The sequence below is a fragment of the Bidens hawaiensis genome, unplaced genomic scaffold (assembly GCF_021521415.1).
Source record: "Bidens hawaiensis isolate Kalapana, Puna unplaced genomic scaffold, B.hawaiensis_p1.1 tig00036798_1, whole genome shotgun sequence".
NCBI lineage: Eukaryota > Viridiplantae > Streptophyta > Magnoliopsida > Asterales > Asteraceae > Bidens > Bidens hawaiensis.
In genome coordinates, this window is record NW_027496426.1 from 105,459 (window position 1) to 113,553 (window position 8,095).

At 32.3% G+C, this 8,095-nt stretch overlaps 1 pseudogene across 1 annotated transcript; it reads right to left on the minus strand.

Moving 5' to 3' along the window:
* Window positions 1-3,524: 3,524 nt before the first annotated feature.
* On the minus strand, window positions 3,525-7,664 carry LOC143588831 (eukaryotic translation initiation factor 2 subunit gamma-like; annotated as a pseudogene). The gene is made up of 8 exons (XR_013145172.1): window positions 7,409-7,664; window positions 7,247-7,308; window positions 6,188-6,300; window positions 6,000-6,102; window positions 4,778-5,005; window positions 4,287-4,505; window positions 3,916-4,165; window positions 3,525-3,819 (listed from the first exon to the last, which is right to left on the minus strand). The product of XR_013145172.1 is annotated as a eukaryotic translation initiation factor 2 subunit gamma-like (transcript).
* Window positions 7,665-8,095: the final 431 nt, after the last annotated feature.

An 8,095-nucleotide genomic window follows, 5' to 3' on the forward strand; every position in this document is an offset into this window, starting at 1 on the left:
CCAAAAGTATCTTAACAGGTGTATGGAACAATGTCTACAAGATTGATGAGACTTTATTAGAAAGAAATGTGCAACTAAAAGAATTAATCAATTGAGATGCAGGTGACGGAAAAAACACATTATATTGGCTCGACATATGGGTTGGCGATAAACCCTTGTGTTGCCAATCAAAGGAGATGTAAGAGTGATACAGGATTTGATTGGAATCAAGGTCCTCCCTAATACTGTTAGGAAATTAGGAGAGGGGGTGGGGATTGTTGGCCTATAGGGCTAATTCTTAAACTCGAGTTATGAGTCGGGATATTCTGGCTGGTTTCGAGTTAATGATTATCAGGTCCACAATTAATTAATTAAAGTCAATTAAAGATATATCTAATTAGTTCATTACATAAAAGACTTTTATTTGGTATCAAATTAGAAGTTTGGTTGGATTAGATTAAAATACAAAGACAAAAAGAATAAGAAATGTGAGAATGAATCTAATTCATTTATTTTTTATTTTAATGACACAAATTAATTTATGTAGAAAAACTGATGAGAAGAGCATAAATGTAATAACCCTCTTCACATGAAATACACATGTCAATCTCTCTATCATTTTAAAAAGTTCATAACTTTTTCATACAATATTTTTTTTTAAAATTGACATAATAACAATCGTTTTTTTATATTTAATATGAATATCATATTGTTATATAGAAATAAAAATAAAATGGTGGGGTTTTATATATTGCGTTATTAATTGTTCATTGTGTTTTTAATTGAGTTTTTATATACACTGTGTTATAGATTTTGGTCGACATTGTGTTTTTCAATTGATACTCATATTAAAGACAAAAATTCAAAACAAAGACTACGTTATTGTGTCTTTGTGCTCATCATTAATCTTTCTACTTATCATTGTATAATGCGTTCATTGTCTTTTGTTTGGGATTGACATGTGACATTCAATTAATTTAAGAAGAAGAGTATTGTGTTTATTGTGTATTAGATTTATGTCATTGTGTAATATGTAGTTTCCGTAATGTTTTACGTTTCATGACATTATGTTTTACGTATCAGGTTATTGTGTAATATATATTCATCATTGTGTTTTATGTATTTGATAATTTGTTATTATTTTATCATATATTTATATATTATTATTACACAACAGTGTTAATATTAAAAAAACGCATTGGTGATTTGAAAGAAACAATGACGAAAAAATACAATGACAAGCATAAAGACGCACTGCCAAAAAAAGACATATAATGACAAATAAAAAAACACAATGACGGTAATTTTTGTTTTCATTTTTAAATAGCAAAGTCATATTATTAAAGATAAAAAAACGCTATGGTGATTTTTTAGAATATAACATGAAAAAGTGGTAGACGTTTTAATGAGGGAATTGAGATGTAACTTTTGGTCTCCACTTGACACATGCCAATTAATTAGGATTTCTCACACTTTTAATTTTTGTTTTCATTTGTAGGATAATTCAACCCTTGGTTGATAATCATAATGAGACAATTTCAAGAAATTTTGAGTTATTTTCTAAGATATTAGTGAAGACTCTTTTTTTAAAACTAGTAGTTTACCCGCGCGATGCTGCGGTGATGACAATATATTTAAACAGATTTTTAATAGTTACAACTTTTTAAACATATGGCACGATACGGTTTTTTCAAAAAATGAATGTTGCTTTTTGTACTTTACAATTACTCTACGAATCATAAAAAACAAGTTTTATATGATCGAAACTCATTTTGCTGAGCATTTTTCCCTGAACCAAATCTATTATGGTAGTCACGATTATTTGGGAAGTTTTTTGAAAACTTTCATGCACGACCAAAGATTTTAATGTTCACCCATAGGTAAAATTGATATTTCCTTTAAATGACACAAATTCGTTTTGCATATAATTATTATGACGCAAACAAAAACCTTTTTTTAAAGATATATCGAACTCATTATGCTTATAACATGTTTTAACCAGAATCATAGTTGACAGTTTATTTTTAATGTCCCAAACGCATTTTACTTATTATCCATCTTAATCTGAACAAAACTTTAATTTTTATTTATAATGGCATAAATCCATTTGGCTTACATCCCATTATAACTCGAACGCATTTTAACATATTAAAGTCCTCGATGGTTAATCCGAAAAAATAAAAATATTAAAAAAATGATGGAAACTCATTTTGCTAGGCATTTTGACCTGAACCAATTCTACTATGTTAGTCATGGTTATTAGGGAGTCTTTTGAAACCTTCATAAACGACCAATGATTTAATGTTTACCCAAAGCCGAAATTGATATTTTTTTAAATGACTTGGATTCATTTTGCATATAATTGTTTCGACGCAAACCATAACCATTTTTTAAGATGACTCGAACTCATTATGCTTATAACATTTTTTAACCATAACTAAAATTGACAACTTTTTTTTCTTAAATGACTCAAACTCATTTTACTTATTGCATGTTTTGGCCTAAGCAATATTTTAAACTTTTTTTATATTGACATAAACTCATTTGGCTTACATCCAGTTATAACTCGAAGACGTTTCGACATGTCAAAGTCCTCAATCGTTGACCTGAAACAATAAAAGTATTTTAAAGACAATGATCAAAACTCATTTTGATGTTATTATGACTTGAACCAAAAATGATATTTTTTTTAATTGAAACGAAATCATTCTGGTATAAGTTTATAACATGCGCACAATTATTCTTACATTGGAACGCCGACAAAAATTAACACATTGTGATTGCATGTTTGAAATTTTATTAAAACGTATTATATTCAAATATATAAATGAAAAACAAAGAAAGAGAATATAGATTATTATATGGGTAAACTTAAGGGGGATGAAAAAGTAATTATTGATGAAATTTATAAAACTTGAGTTTAGTTGAAGGGTGAAATTTGTAATTATATTTTAGGTTCATAATTGCATATTTGAGTTGTACTTTTATGCTTAATTGACTTGTACATTATAATCAACACCTCAAAATAAAACAAAATTTATATCGAAACGTCAACAAAAATAAGCATATTTCAATGGTAAGTTCCTTTTTGTTTAAAACACAATATATTAAAAGATATTGAAGAAATAAAAAATTTAAATGAATTTGTCAATTAAATGGGCAAAGATAAAGGGTTTATGTGTAACTACTTTACAAATTAATAAAGTTGCATTGAAGTTGAAGGGTCATTTTTGTAACTATTTTCTTCTTAACCGTACATGATGTCAAAACTACTATATTACCCTCAAAATTTCAAAATCTTATGCATTAGTAATTGTATATTATGCATGAATGATTGTACCTCTTAAAATTTAAGAGGTCATTCACTCATGCTTTATATATAGTATAGATATAGATTTAGATATAGATTGGGTATTAATTCCATTATCAAATCACCAACTTATTAGAGCATTTAAAGGAAAAGGTGTCTAGAATGCAAAGTTAAATTGGTGTCTAAATAGTGTACAATCACAAACGCTGAAACAAATAACCAAGGAGGCAAAACTCTAAAATGGACAAGGTTGGATCTCTAGAGTCAGACCAGCTTTAATATTTCCCCAACCGATTAACCGCCAATGCTTCTCCACTCTCCTGCTCAGAGCAACCTTCTCACCTACACACGGGTGATGTCAACTGCAGTTTTGCTACATTATCCCGGACTCTCAGAACACGGGCCCCGGTCGACATTGATCCTATGTTTAGCATCAGTACTTCCGCCTTTAACAACTTTGATACCCTCCCTTGCTTTTCTGTTCCTTTTGTCTTCACACCCAGCAGCCGACGCAAAAGAAAAAAGTTCACCTACATAAGGGATTGGGGTCAGATCAGAATGGGCTATCTTTATATTGAACTTTTTAAAAAAAAGGAAAACATGTACAACCGTTTACTCGTGCTTACCTCTAGTTCAACATAAACATCAGGAAGAGAGCCGACCTCCCCAAGAACTTGACCCACCAGCCGATCAACAAGGGTCCATCGTCGTTCCAACCCCAATAAGACCTCCAGGTACAGCAAATTGAAGTTCATTCTGCTCTGCATATAGTGACACTATTCTTGAGTAAATCGGGGTGCACTTGATGCTACCATTCTCATCTTTAACAACAATCCCTGGACGGACCTCGATACGCTGGTTTACTTGCAACACACCCTGTATAAAAAAAGAACAGCCATGTTAGGTTCCTACTTGGTTTTTTTTTTTTTAATTTACGACATGCACATTCAAGACAAAGATAGAACTAACATAAATGCAAAATGAGAAAAGAACAAACCTTGAGGATACTTCCACCAGCAACACCACCTCTAATCTTATCAACCTCAGATCCAGGCTTGTTAACATCAAATGAACGAATTACTATCATATTTGGAGCTGAAACAAAGTTCCTCTCTGGAATGGGAATCCGTTTGATTATGTATTCACACAACGCCTCAATATTATACCCATGCTGAGCTGACACCGGGATAACTGGTGCACCATCAGCAATCGTTCCCTGATATCATCAATGCTTTCGTTTCAATAAATATACTACTAGATGAAAAATATTGGTTAAAATGGATTTGGGCTAAACTAGTTTTTCTCTATATGAGACAGTGACAGCTTTTGTCCAAATTTTTGAACAAAAAATTATATATATATGTGTGTGTGTGTGTGTATGTATGTTAAAGAAATGATTTTGGAAAGTAAAACACCTATGAAGCTAATATTTTTTTCGCTAATTCACATTAATGAACAAAAGGAAGAAAAAAGATCATTGCAGATAACCTGAATGAATTTCTGAATTGCCTCGTGTTGGTTAATGGCTGCATTTTCTTCAACTAGATCAACCTTATTTTGAAGAATTATAATATGACGGAGCCTCATAATCTCAACAGCAGCCAAGTGCTCCGAAGTCTGAGGTTGGGGACAACTTTCATTTGCAGCTATGAGAAGTAAAGTACCATCCATGATAGCTGCTCCATTAAGCATAGTGGCCATGAGAATATCGTGTCCCTGTGAATTAGACAAATGGTGATAAGACAGTTAGCAAATAATATGTTCTGTGCAAATTCTCACTGCAGGTTGACTCATTAATGTTTCTAATGTACTATACATTAATAGTCTATTCTCATTGTTTATGTATGCAATTTGACTGCTTAGAATACATGTTCTACTTGGTGCAAGTGCAGCAAGATCCAGTTAGAACTCCAGTTGCTAAACTATTTGACTGCCTAGAATACATGTTCTATTGTTTGTCAACAGGGCCATTTAATAAACTCTTTGTTTTTCACACCTTATGGGTTGGTGTTCTCATTCCATCTATTATGTGACATAACGAAACTACATATGTATCCAGTGTCCATATAAAGGTTCAGTCTTTATTATACATAACAAGCATGTTTTGTATACGTCTTTCTGCGTTTTCTTGTTCTTACTTTACTAATTCTATTTCATGGTGAGCAGATTTGCTCTAGTTTGGCAAAACTTTCTTGCTATTCTATATAGAAGATAAAGTTTAACATTGCTAATTTCTAGAACCAAGTCTGTCCACCATTTACGCAAGAAGTTAAAAGTAAACGAGTATACCAATAATATTGATAGAGGCCAAGTTCGAGACTGGCTAATCTCCTTCTAAAATAAATTAACACTAAATGTAAAGAGACTTGTAAATTTTGAGTAAGTTTCTAGGGGAAATGCTGATTCTGAACTAACTTACGGTGCTTATTTATGGTGTTACTTATAAGAAGAAAAACAAGTCATGGCAAGCTTCATGACATATGTTGTTTTAATGTGCATGCTTCTTTAGACTATTGTTTTCTACAGTCATAAATCCAAAAGATAGACGACTGTGTTTCATGTTTCAACAAACATGATTCAAATGTTTAAAATTAGTCTACACTAATTATCTGAAGCATAGCAAAATAGGCGGGCTAGATTCAAAACTAGGAATTGAGTCACTTTGATGATAACTTTCCATGATAATTTCTAAGACATGTTGAATACTTACCGGGCAGTCAATAAACGATACATGCCTCATCAATTTCATCTTGCTGTTCTCAAATCCAGGCACATCACAAGGAGGGCTATCTTCTTTATCACTTCCATATGCCCTGCAAAAAAACTGAAATATATTTAATAACACGTACGCTAGGAGATACTAAATGACAAGAAACAATAACAAAGCTTTATGCTTACTTGTAACACATGGGTCTAGGGCACCTTTCATCTTCACATTTGTATATCTTTGCATTGGCATACCCAAGCTTAATAGTAATGTTACGCTCCAACTCATTTTTGAACCGAACAGTCTGGATATAAATGATAACAATTTGAGGTTATTTGAAAGGGTCTCTATAAGCGATGCAAGAAAAATTAAGAAAGCCTTCGATTCGTTTACATTAATTATTAGAAAGAATAATCGGGCTCACTTTGGTTTATATAAAATACAGTTAACTGACGATAAAACAAATACACATGGATATTAGAATTATAAACTAAACTTTTGTAAATTCTAAATATGTGGCCAGTGATAATAATTCTGTAAGTTAAGTGGGTCAAAGTCCGTTAATTAATCCGGTTGTACAACACTACAACCGCCTCAATCATAGGCATGTATACGAACTGAACGCTCGGTAAACTATTCGTGAACAGTTCGGCGAGAAGTTTGTTCATGTTCGTTCATTTAATAAATGAGCGAACATGAATAGAAAATTTGTGTTCATTTAATTAAAGGAACAAACGGGAACACATATTTCGTTCGTTCATTTGTGTTCCCAAACGCTAGATAATGTGTTCATTGAACGTTAATGCCTGTTAGTTAAAGGTTAGTTTTATATTTTTATAATATTTTATTTGTAATAACTGACCTAACATTTTATAATTTTATTGTTCCGTTCATGAACAAGATTAATGCTAGAAGAACGAACATGAACATGACTTTGTTCTGTTCGGTTCGTTTACAGCCCTACGTCTCACACATGAAACGATGTGATGCTTGGAGATGCTGGTCATATATATGGAATCTATATAAAAAAACAGAGCATGATTTGGTATGTAGAATAATTAGACAAGTTGATTTGTCTAGTAATAGTAATATATGCAATCTTGCATAAACCCCTGCAAAATTCATATTATTTGACTAAATTCCAATAACTCAAGATCTTACTCCCAACAGATGTTACGAAAGACCTACAAGGCTACAACTAGCACTCTGATGGTTTGAGTTACTCTCGGGAAAGAAGACATACGACATACCTGTACACCAGATATTGCTTTTACAACTGTTGATTTGCCATGAGCCACGTGACCAATAGTACCTGTTGTTTAAACACGGATTTCAGTCAACAAAAGAAGCACACAAAGATGCATGGCCATTGATGCATGAGAAAATCGAACGAATAACACTAATTAATTTACCAATATTAATCGTAGCCTGGCGAGATATGACCTCCGGAGAAAGCGGATGTAACGTTGCTACATCCAGCTTGCTCAAATCCTGCTCCGCTAGAGCCATCTTCATTGTTCTTGACGGCATATGCACCATTCGAAATATAAACACACAGCCCGAAGTTTAAGATGTTTTGGAATCGTAAAGCTGCTTTTATAAAATTCTAAATCCAAGCGAAAACTGCTTGAGGAATCGCTAGGTTATAAGTTTTCTTAAAAATTGAATTGATATACAATACAATGGAAAACGAAAGCTGTTTTTATACTTTTTATTTGTTTCCATATTTTTAGAGAAAGTTTTCTTGTTTACCTTACAATTCAAATAAACCCTACACAATTCTTTATAAGGCTGAGGGGTGTGGGGGGCCGCGAGAGGGGGCGCGAGTGGGGGCTCCAGCCAATAATATTGTGACGTGTGGCAGAGAGAGAAACTTGATAAGATGGGTGTTGGTTGTGGTGCTCGCGCCCCTGGCCCTGGTGTGGAGGGGCGCGAGAGGGGGCGCGAGCGGTTTATTTTTTTATTTTTTTATAAATGTATTAAAAAAACGTATTATTAAAAAAACAAGAAATTATTTAAAAAAACACACATTTTTTTGAAAATTCATAATAAAAAAAAACATACTAAAAATTAAACAAACAATAATATTTAATAATAAA